The sequence below is a fragment of the Felis catus genome, chromosome B3 (assembly GCF_018350175.1).
Source record: "Felis catus isolate Fca126 chromosome B3, F.catus_Fca126_mat1.0, whole genome shotgun sequence".
Taxonomy (NCBI): Eukaryota; Metazoa; Chordata; class Mammalia; order Carnivora; family Felidae; genus Felis; species Felis catus.
Genome location: NC_058373.1, coordinates 87,514,639 through 87,526,667, shown reverse-complemented (window position 1 = coordinate 87,526,667; position 12,029 = coordinate 87,514,639). Strand labels below are relative to the sequence as shown.

The 12,029-nt window shown below is 37.8% G+C and overlaps 1 long non-coding RNA gene across 1 annotated transcript in view; it reads right to left on the bottom strand.

Annotated features, from left to right (window-relative positions):
• Positions 1-5,402: 5,402 nt before the first annotated feature.
• The window catches only part of LOC123386054, a 28,328-nt gene continuing 21,701 nt past the window's right edge, over positions 5,403-12,029 (bottom strand). The window contains exon 3 of the long non-coding RNA XR_006599544.1: positions 5,403-5,604. This is a non-coding gene — a long non-coding RNA (uncharacterized LOC123386054). The remainder of the gene's footprint in view (positions 5,605-12,029) is intronic.

The window sequence follows — 12,029 nt, the reverse complement described above, 5'->3', positions numbered from 1 at the left end:
GTCATTGTAGCATTATTATCCTTGGGTGTCAGCATTGACCATGGGGGCTAGAAAACCTTTCCATCTTTAATCTTTATCTTCAAGTCAGGGTTGTGTTAGATTTTCCACAGCTCAGAGAAAACATCTAATGCTGGGTCAGAAGATCATGTAACTACTTAATGTTGCCAGCAGAAACCATCCAGATGGTATCATGCCTGCCATTTGCTTAGGCAGTGGTTCTTAAAACTGTTTCTGTCTTTTCATTTCTTTCCTTTCTCAACCAACATAAAAAAATTGTCGGAGGAAGGTATGCAGTGTCCTTTTGCCTATTTCTCTTCTGATTCATCCTTCTTCCCCAGATGGAAATTGCAAAAAAGTTTCTGTGATTGGGAAGGCATAGCATCTTGGGATGTCATACTCTTTCTTTTTGAAAAATTTGTTTTGCTTCTAACCAGAAGAAGGTAGAAGGTACAGGTATGGTGGAAAGAACATAAAACCAGGTAGCTTCACTGATTCCTGATGGTTTCACTGATAAAATAAGGGGGTTTGGATTACCTTATGAATATATGAATAAATATTTCATGAAGCCTTTGCCTGCTCCAACAGTTCATATTAAAAGCTAACTCTCTCTTAAAGGAAAGAGAAACATTGCTCTTTTCAATGAACTTCCTTGCTGTGACTCTGGAGACATCACCTTTTTTTTTTTTTTTTTTTTTTTTTTAGCAGCCAAGGATGCTCTCAGCATAAAATGTTTACAACCTGACTCTAACCAAGACACATGAGTAGACACATGAGTAGAGCACTAGATTTTATGTTCCTTTTGTACCCTTAGTACCTGATATATAAAAAAATATAAAATATATAAATTTCTGCTGAACAAATTTTTGCTGAAGGGAAGTCAGAAAATCTGTGTCCTATTGTTGGAATGAACTAACTGTGAAACTGTAGCCAGGTCACTAGAGCTCCCTGGGCTCTATGGTGAGGAGGTAATTCCAGGTGACCCCTGAGATCTTTCCTAGCTTTAAAGTCTGTGAACCTGGATTCCAAAACAAATTGCTCTCTGAAAGCACTGTTTATACTTTTCAGAAACTTTCACATTTTGAACACTTGTGTAACAGAAAACAGTTATGGTTAAGTATGAAAGTTTAAAGTGGTTGCAGTTGGAGCACCAATAATGGTTAATCAGACTAACCAACTCTCACCTGGAATCTCACAGGACATGAGGACTATGCCACTTACTTTGTTTCCTTTTTGAGTAGCTGAGCTGGTGCAGGGAAAGGAGTAAGAAAAGTAGGGGTAAGGGGTAAACTGTAGTGGTGTTCAGCCTCGGGCAGCTGGAAAAACTAAGTGTGAAGGCAGAGCCTGGCCCAGGGTGGGACAAGAAGTCAGAGAAAAGAACAGGATACCTCTGATGGATTTGGCCAAAGACAAAGGCCCAGAGACATGCATCACATGTGCCCATTGGCTGGTTACTTTTTCCTGTGGGTCGGTGGCCACTAATTCTTAGCAGTCATGGCCTAGTTGTTTACGCTTTCTCTATTTGAGTCCCAGGTCTTTGGGAGAATTTTCCAGTTCTGTATGTTTCAATGTTTTCATCTTGTTTAATTTTTTTTTTTAACGTTTATTTATTTTTGAGACAGAGAGAGACAGAGCATGAACGGGGGAGGGTCAGAGAGAGGGAGACACAGAATCTGAAACAGGCTCCGGGCTCCGAGCTGTCAGCACAGAGCCCGACGTGGGGCTCGAACTCACGGACCGCGAATCATGACCTGAGCCGAAGTCGGCGGCTTAACCGACTGAGCCACCCAGGCACCCCAATGTTTTCATCTTTAAATGGGTAATAATAATGGGGATTACATGACAATCCATGCAAAAATCTGTGTGCAATGAATGTTAGCCTATTAATATTAATAAACATCAATGCATTAGCTATTATTTTTATTACTGCTACCACCACTCATTCATTAGAAGAGATAGACCAGCTCACTGCCTAAAGGGGAAATAAGAGGTGTGCTAAGAAGATAATTCCTGCTATGATCACTGAAAACCTCCTTATCTCTCTCTAAAAATAAAGCCCTCACCTCTTATGTGACTTTAATTCCATTTTTATAGTAACTCATTCTCTTGAGCAAAGCATTGCCCTCTTGCTGTGGTCCTCTCTTAAAGTGGAAATATTCACTGGGGCAGCGTATTAGGTCCCTAAAATCTCACTATGGAACAATATGTAGAATTTCTGTTCTGTATGACAGGAGGGAGAGAGAGGGAGAGAAAGAGGGAAAGAGAGAGAGAATGGGTTAGAATAATAAAGGGAAAAAGTGCTTGGTTCTAAAATGGCAAAGGGTTCTAAAATGGCAAATGGAGGTGAGTAGGAAGACTAAGAGGAAAACAGGAACCATGAAGGACAATTACCCCCTATTTCAGAGTTCTGTCCAGCAGAGTGTGCTCTACTCACCAACTGTGAAAATTTAGATACAGGATCATTTGTGGTTCTGATAAGGATATCCTGGGAGCTTTAGGATTTTTATATCCAAAATTGAATCTTCATCTATAACATCACCATATTTTCAAAAAAAATTCTGCAAACTATATTTTGGTGGTATCTCCAGTCTTCTATTTCTCTTTTATGTTTAACAGAGACACAATGGGGCTTGTTGGATATAGTTCTAATAGTAAAACAGGCTATAAAAGATAAAAAAGATGGAGACTAAAACATCACCCGGGGAACTCTGAAAAAGATCATATGATTATAGGATCCTGCAGAATTAAGAAAACTCTTGAGAATGATTAGTTCTAGTCATAGGAATTATAGAAATATGGATACTGGCTAAGAAAGAAGCTATGTAGAATATCTAGGAAGATAAGATCAGAATGGAAATTCTTTATATGAGAAATTGTATTAAAATAAAATTTAAATTGATTAAAATCAAAGTCAGTACATTATGAAGCTACATACAACCATTAACAATTTAAAAGCTAGCTCTTGGTATAGAGGGTAGTCATTGATCTCCCTTTTTTTAGCATCACCTTCACACTCAAGAAAGCATATGTTTTTCCATTTGTTAAACTCTTCATGGCTCCCTCTTATACAGCTCTCGGTCCATTTCCTCCAGGAGACTTTTCTTCATACCACTGTACATGGGTATTCCTCTCACTTTTGATTCTCCTAAGCCCTTCCTGTTGGGGCCATTTCATGGATACTGACTTTTTATATCTATACCTGTCATTCTTGTGTATGACTTATCTCCTCATCAGTATTATAAAGTATTTGAGAGGAAGAATTACAAATACCTGTGTATCCCATACACTGTCTTTTTCTGTGATGTGGACAAAATAAATACTCAAGTAATATTTGTGGTTGAGTAATTTAGTTCTTGTAGGGAAGAAAATTTATGATTATGAACCCAATTTAAAAGAAATTTGTCTATTTGGAATTGGTGATTTGAAAGTAAGGAGTGTCACCATATTGACCAAACAATTGCTAGTGATTAATCAAAGTACAAGTATATCAATGAAAAAAATTTCATTTTAAGGCAAAGTCAGTAAGGTAATATTAGAATCCATTGGTTTATGCATCATTATTATGCTTGCACTGTTTATTCCATTTTCTTTCAACTAGAAAATTCTATTGATGTCAATGGATTGGGATTTCCAAAATACAAAAAATTATAGACATGATTATTTATTTTTAAGGGACATTTTAATAAAAATTTATTTGTAAAAATTCTCAGAATCCTAAGCAAATGCTTTTAGACTTAAGATGTAGTTTATGACTCTTTCTCTTAAAACCTGACTTTATTCCACACAATCCAGGGTTGTTTTCTGATTATTGTTGGTTAGTGTCTAATATTCCCCTAGATGTCCTAGAATTGGAGAGTTGATTTTAAACAAGTGTCATAAGTACCAGGCAAGTTATTGCAGCCAAGGAAAGGTGCACCAAATTAGGGGAATTGAATTGTGTGTGTAGTCTGGACCATTCTGCACAGATGGTGCCTGCCTGGGCCCTGATGTGGCTCTGTTTGCTCCATTTTGAAGTGAAACTTAGGGGAGCCTAAGACTATCTGAGGTCTTAAGTGAAGAAACTTTACCTAAGGGGGTGGGCTTAACATTCTGACGTGGAATAGAGGGGAGAACATGAGGCCCACCTACTCCCCAGCAGCACAGCTGGGCAAACAAATTTGGCTTTATACATGTAATTGCCCCCATGGAGTGTGGCAACATGGACACTTTCCCCCCTGACCTCACCATTTTGCCTTTTCCTAAAGGACTTATGAAATATAGGATTCTCAGGTAGCAACAACTGCAAGAGTAAACATTGAGTGGAGGAGAAATACAGCATACATGAATTTATAGTGGTAAAGCTTTTCTCCTTTTCTATTTTGATGGAAATTTTGTATTGGACTTCTGGAACAAATTACCTGCTGATTTATATTTTAAAGTTTATAAAACTTCATATCCCTTTGAAGCATTATTTTCCTGTGGTGATGACATCTCAATTGACTCCAACTCTAAATTCATTGTGACCTTCAATTAATTACAGTACTTCTCCTTACACCCATTTGTATTTAGTGTTCTTCCACTATGACAGCATCTATCGCAGTTTTTCAAAGCATCCAAATCAGAGTAGGGGAAGGAGTTCTATCTCCTACAGTTGCTCAGTGAGCCTCTAGCACTTATTCACCATGCCCCCAGCTGTACTGAGATAAAATTGACATTTAATGTGTAAGTTTTAAGTGTGAAACATGATGATTTGGTACATGAATATATTGCAAAATGATAACCACAATAGAATTAGTTATTGTGGGATTTTTCCAATATCCAGGATATGGAAACAACCTAAATACCCATTGATGAATGAATGGATTAAAAAAGGTGTGAGGGGCGCCTGGGTGGCTCAGTCGGTTGAGTGTCCGACCTCAGCTCAGGTCATGATCTCACAGCTCTTGAGTTTGAGCCCTGCATCGGGCTCTGTGCTGACAGCTCGGAGCCTGGAGCCTGCTTTGGATTCTGCGTCTCCCTCTCTCTCTGCCCCTAACCCACTTGCATTCTGTCTCTGTCTCTCTTGAAAAATAAACATTAAAAAAAATTTTTTTAAAAGGTGTGATTTTATATATATATAAATATATTTATATGTATATAATATATATAATATATTATATATTATATATATATATATATATATATAATTGAGCCATAAGAAAGAAGGAAATTCTGGGGCACTTGGGTGGCTCGGTTGGTTGAGCATCCAACTTCGGCTCAGGTTATGATCTCGTGTTTGTGATTTCGAGCCCCACATCTGGTTCACTGCTGTCAGTATGTCAGTACAGAGCCCATTTTGGATCCTCCGTCCCCCTCTCTCTGCTCCTCCACTGCGTGTGCTCTCCCAAAAATAAATATTAAAAAAAAAAAAAGGAAATTCTGCATTTGTGATAATATGGATAGACCTCAAGAACACTATATTAAGTGAAATTAGCCAGATAGAGAAAGAAAAATAAAAAGCCAAACTCAGACCCCCAACACTTCTTTAGCCTCCTGGAAGTACAATTTATTGCCAAGCCTCTTTACCTTCCCTACCTGTCTCCCAGGGTAGACACCAACAGATTCTCCAGCATGCTTTGTTTCCACCTCCTAAAGAAAGCAGAACAATGCCCTTTCTAAATTTTCCAAATAACTGATACTACGTATCTCATGCTTAATATCTTTCTATTTGTTGACATTCATATTTTATTTAAATAATTTGAAAAAATTTAATTGAAACAAGTATGATAAGTTTGGAACTCTGTATAATGTTTAACTTTTTAAAAGAATTCTTATTTATTTGTATATTTGTATATTTATATGTATACTGATACATAAGAGACAAAAAATCATTACAAATCAGGTAATACATAGGAAAGTGGGGTAGTATGTAAGTCCGAAGTATAGTAATAAGATATTGTTGGCCCCCATGAATATAAATATTACTTTCTGTAGAAATTTGCATATTTGATGCATTTAAAATACCAGGTTGATTACAAGGACCATCTAAAATATGACACAAATTAGTCTAAAACATGATATAGTATTTTAATAAACATTTATTAAATATCATGTGCTGAGTACTGTGTTAGGAACTATGTATATTTATTTTATTTATTTATTTAATTAATTTTTTTATTATATGAAATTTATTGTCAAATTAGTTTCCATACAACACCCAGTGCTCATCCCAAAAGATGCCCACTTCAATGCCCATCACCTACCCTCCCCTCCCTCCCACCCCCCATCAACCCTCAGTTCTCAGTTTTTAAGAGTCTCTTATGCTTTGGCTCTCTCTCCCACTCTAACCTCTTTTTGTTTCTTTTTTTTTCCTTCCCCTCCCCCATGGGTTTCTGTTAAGTTTCTCAGCATCCACAAAAGAGTGAAAACATACGGTATCTGTCTTTCTCTGTATGGCTTATTTCACTTAGCATAACACTCTCCAGTTCCATCCATGTTGCTACAAAGGGCCATATTTCATTCTTTCTCGTTGCCACGTAGTACTCCATTGTATATATAAACCACAATTTCTTTATCCATTCATCAGTTGATGGACATTTAGGCTTTTTCCACAATTTGGCTATTGTTGAGAGTGCTGCTATAAACATTGGGGTACAAGTGCCCCTCTGCATCAGTACTCCTGTATCCCTTGGGTAAATTCCTAGCAGTGCTACTTCTGGGTCATAGGGTAGGTCTATTTTTAATTTTTTGAGGAACCTCCACACTGTTTTCCAGAGTGGCTGCACCAGTTTGCATTCCCACCAACAGTGCAAGAGGGTTCCCGTTTCTCCACATCCTCTCCGGCATCTATAGTCTCCTGATTTGTTCATTTTGGCCACTCTGACTGGCGTGAGGTGATATCTGAGTGTGGTTTTGATTTGTATTTCCCTGATGAGGAGCGACGTTGAGCATCTTTTCATGTGCCTGTTGGCCATCTGGATGTCTTCTTTAGAGAAATGTCTATTCATGTTTTCTGCCCATTTCTTCACTGGATTATTTGTTTTCCGGGTGTGGAGTTTGGTGAGCTCTTTAAGATTTTGGATACTAGCCCTTTGTCTGATATGTCATTTGTAAATATCTTTTCCCATTCCGTTGGTTGCCTTTTAGTTTTGTTGATTGTTTCCTTTGCTGTGCAGAAGCTTTTTATCTTCATGAGGTCCCAATAGTTTATTTTTGCTTTCAATGCCCTTGTCTTTGGGGATGTGTCGAGTAAGAAATTGCTGCGGCTGAGGTCAGAGAGGTCTTTTCCTGCTTTCTCCTCTAGGGTTTTGATGGTTTCCTGTCTCACATTTAGGTCCTTAATCCATTTTGAGTTAATTTTTGTGAATGGCGTAAGAAAGTGGTCTAGTTTCATTCTTCTGCGTGTTGCTGTCCAGTTCTCCCAGCACCATTTGTTAAAGAGACTGTCTTTTTTCCATTGGATATTTTTTTCTGCTTTGTCAACGATTAGTTGGCCATACTTTTGTGGGTCTAGTTCTGCGGTTTCTATTCTCTTCCATTGGTCTATGGGTCTTTTTTGTGCCAATACCATGCTGTCTTGATGATGACAGCTTTGTAGTAGAGGCTAAAGTCTGGGATTGTGATGCCTCCTGCTTTGGTCTTCTTCAAAATTACTTTGGCTATTCGGGGCCTTTTGTGGTTCCATATGAATTTTAGGATTGCTTGTTCTAGCTTTGAGAAGAATGCTGGTGCAATTTTGATTGGGATTGCATTGAATGTGTAGATAGCTTTGGGTAGGATTGACATTTTGACAATATTTATTCTCCCAACCCATGAGCACGGAATGTTTTTCCATTTCTTTATATCTTCTTCAATTTCCTTCATAAGCTTTCTATAGTTTTCAGCATACAGATCTGTTACATCTTTGGTTAGATTTATTCCTAGGTATTTTATGCTTCTTGGTGCACTTGTGAATGGGATCAGTTTCTTTATTTGTCTTTCTGTTGCTTCATTATTAGTGTATAAGAATGCAACTGATTTCTGTACATTGATTTTGTATCCTGCGACTTAGCTGAATTCATGTATCAGTTCTAGCAGACTTTTGGTGGAGTCTGTCGGATTTTCCATGTATAATATCATGTCATCTGCAAAAAGTGAAAGCTTGACTTCATCTTTGCCAATTTTGATGCCTTTGATTTCCTTTTGTTGTCTAATTGCTGATGCTAGCACTTCCAACACTATGTTAAACAAAGCAGTGAGAGTGGACATCCCTGTTGTGTTCCTGCTCTCGGGGGAAAGCTCTCAGTTTTTCACCATTGAGGTTGATATTAGCTGTGGGCTTTTCATAATTGACTTGTATGATGTTTAAGTATGTTTCTTCTACCCCGACTTTCTCGAGGGTTTTTATAAGAAAGGATGCTGAATTTTGTCAAATGCTTTTTCTGCATCGATTGACAGGATCATATGGTTCTTATCTTTTCTTTTATTAATGTGATATATCACATTGATTGATTTGCGAATGTTGAACCAGCCCTGCAGCCCAGGAATGAATCCCACTTGATCATGGTGAATAATTCTTTTTATAAGCTGTTGAATTCGATTTGCTAGTATCTTATTGAGAATGTTTGCATCCATATTCATCAAAGATATTGGCCTGTAGTTCTCCTTTTTTACTGGGTCTCTGTCTGGTTTAGGAATCAAAGTAATGGTGGCTTCATAGAATGAATCTGGAAGTTTTCCTTTCCTTTCTGTTTTGGAATATCTTGAGAAGGATAGGTATTATCTTTAAATGTCTGGTAGAATTCCCCAGGGAAGCCATCTGGTCCTGGACTCTTATTTGTTGGGAGATTTTTAATAACTGATTCAATTTCTTCGCTGGTTATGGGTGTGTTCAAGCTTTCTGTTTCCTCCTGTTTGAGTTTTGGAAGTGTGTGGGTGTTTAGGAATTATTCCGTTTCTTCCAGGTTGTCCAGTTTGTTGGCAAATAATTTTTCATAGTATTCCCTGATAATTGCTTGTATTTCTGAGGGATTGGTTGTAATAATTCCATTTCATTCATGATTTTATCTATTTGGGTCCTGTCCCTTTTCTTTTTGTGAAGCCTGGCTAGAGGTTTATCCATTTTGTTTATTATTTCAAAGAACCAACTCTTGGTTTCATTGCTCTGCTCTACAGTTTTTGTAGATTCTATATTGTTTATTTCTGCTCTGATCTTTATTATTTCTCTTCTTCTGCTGGGTTTGGGTTGTCTTTGCTGCTCTGCTTCTATTTCCTTTAGGTGTGCTGTTAGATTTTGTATTTGGGATTTTTCTTGTTTCTTGAGATAGGCCTGGATTGCAATGTATTTTCCTCTCAGGATTGCCTTCGCTGCACCCCAAAGCGTTTGGATTGTATTTTCATTTTCATTTGTTTCCATATAGTTTTTAATTTCTTCTCTAATTGCCTGGTTGACCCATTCATTCTTTAGTAGGGTGTTCTTTAACCTCCATGCTTTTGGAGGTTTTTCAGACTTTTTCCTGTGGTTGATTTCAAGCTTCATAATATTGTGGTCTGAAAGTATGCATGGTATGATCTCAATTCTTGTATACTTATGAAGGGCTGTTTTGTGACCCAGTATGTGATCTATCTTGGAGAATGTTCTATGTGCGCTCAAGAAGAAAGTATATTCTGTTGCTTTGGGATGCAGAGTTCTAAATATATCTGTCAAGTCCATCTGATCCAATGTATCATTCAGGGCCCTTGTTTCTTTATTGACCATGTGTCTAGATGATCTATCCATTGCTGTGAGTGGGGTGTTAAAGTTCCCTGCAATTACTACACTCTTATCAGTAAGGTTGCTTATGTTTGTGATTAATTGTTTTATATATTTGGGGGCTCCCGTATTCGGCGCATAGACATTTATAATTGTTAGTTCTTCTTAATGGATAGACCCTGTAATTATTATACAATGCCCTTCTTCATCTCTTGTTACAGCCTTTAATTTAAAGTCTAGTTTGTCTGATGTAAGTATGGCTACTCCAGCTTTCTTTTGACTTCCAGTAGCATAATAAATAGTTCTTCATCCCCTCACTTTCAATTTGAGGTTGTCCTCAGGTCTAAAATGAGTCTTGTAGACAGCAAATAGATGGGTCTTGTTTTTTTATCCATTCTGATACCCTATGTCTTTTGGTTGGCGCATTTAATCCATTTACATTCAGTGTTATTATAGAAAGATATGGGTTTAGAGTCCTTGTGATGTCTGTAGGTTTCATGCTTGTAGCGATGTCTCTGGTACTTTGTCTCACAGGATCCCCCTTAGGATCTCTTGTAGGGCTGGTTTAGTGGTGACGAATTCCTTCTGTTTTTGTTTGTTTGGGAAGGCCTTTGTCTCTCCTTCTATTCTAATTAACAGACTTGCTGGATAAAGGATTCTCGGCTGCATATTTTTTCTGTTTGTCACATTGAAGATTTCCTGCCATTCCTTTCTGGCCTGCCAAGTTTCAGTAAGAGATCGGTCATGTGTCTTATAGGTCTCCCTTTATATGTTAGAGCATGTTTATCCCTAGCTGCTTTCAGAATTTTGTCTTTATCCTTGTATTTTGCCAGTTTCACTATGATATGTTGTGCAGAAGATCGATTCAAGTTACGTCTGAAGGGAGTTCTCTGTGCCTTTTGGATTTTAATGCCTTTTTCCTTCCCCAGATCAGGGCAGTTCTCAGCTATGATTTCTTCAAGTACACCTTCAGCACCTTTCCCTCTCTCTTCCTCCTCTTGAATACCAATTATGTGTAGATTATTTCTCTTTAGTGCATCACTTAGTTTTCTATTTTTCCCCTAATACTCCTGAATTTTTTTATCTCTCTTTTTCTTAGCTTCTTTTTCCATAATTTTATCTTCTAGTTCACCTATTCTCTCCTCTGCCTCTTCAGTCCGAGCTGTGGTCGTCTCCATTTTCTTTTGCAGCTCATTAATAGCATCTTTTAGCTCCTCCTGGCTGTTCCTTAGTCCCTTGATCTCTGTAGCAATAGATTCTCTGCTGTCCTTTATACTGTTTTCAAGCCCAGCGATTAATTTTATAACTATTATTCTAAATTCACTTTCTGTTATATTGGTTAAATCGTTTTTGATCAGTTCATTAGCTGTTGTTATTTCCTGGAGGTTTTTTTGAGGGGAATTCTTCTGTTTTGTCATTTTGGTTAATCCCTGGAGTGGTGCGGAACTGAGGGGTACTTCCCCTGTGTACTTCCCCTGTGCTGTCTTGAATAACTTGCGTTGGTGGGCAGGGCCGCAGTCAGACATGGAACTATGTATATTTAAAAAATAATCATACATGGTGTCTGCTCTTAAGACCTCACAGTCCAGTCAGGACTCAGTGGGGCAGATTTAACCATTTTAGGGTAACAAAGTAGGAGTTCTAAAGAGACTCCTCCTCATAAATCTCTGGGATTCTTTATGTTGAGATCCCTCTTTTTTAAAAGCAAACTGAACGCACCACAGTATATGTATCCATTCACCTACTGAAGGGCATCTTGGCTGCTTCCAAGTTTTGGCAGTTATGAATAAAGCTGCTATAAACATCTGTGTACAGATTTTTATGTGTACATAAGTTTTCAACTTTTTTGGATAACTACCAAGGAATGTGAATGCTAGACTGTATGGTAAAGTTTGTTTAGTTTTGTAAGAAATAGCCTGCCTGCCAAAGTGTCTGTGTAGTTTTGCATTCCCATCAGCAATGAATGAGAGTTCCTGTTGTATCACATTCTCTCCAGTATTTTCTGCTGTCAGTGCTTTGGATTTTAGGAGGAAAAGATGGGGGAAAGAGGGAAATTTTAATGTCAGAATCAAGAGGATTTACTGATAGATTAGATGTGAGGTGTGAGGAGTCAAGGATAACTGCAAGATATATATTTTTTCCCCTGAGGAGATAGGATAGAATAATTGTATGTACTGAAATGGAAAACTGTTGGAAACAGGTGGTCTTGGGAGAAGTCCAAGAGTTTGCCTTTGGATGTGTTAAATTTGAGATCCTGGGTATATATCTAATGAATATGTTGAGATACAGGGTAGGCCATGTTGATGTGGTATTCAGGGAAGAGATTTTGGAAAGAGCTATAAAT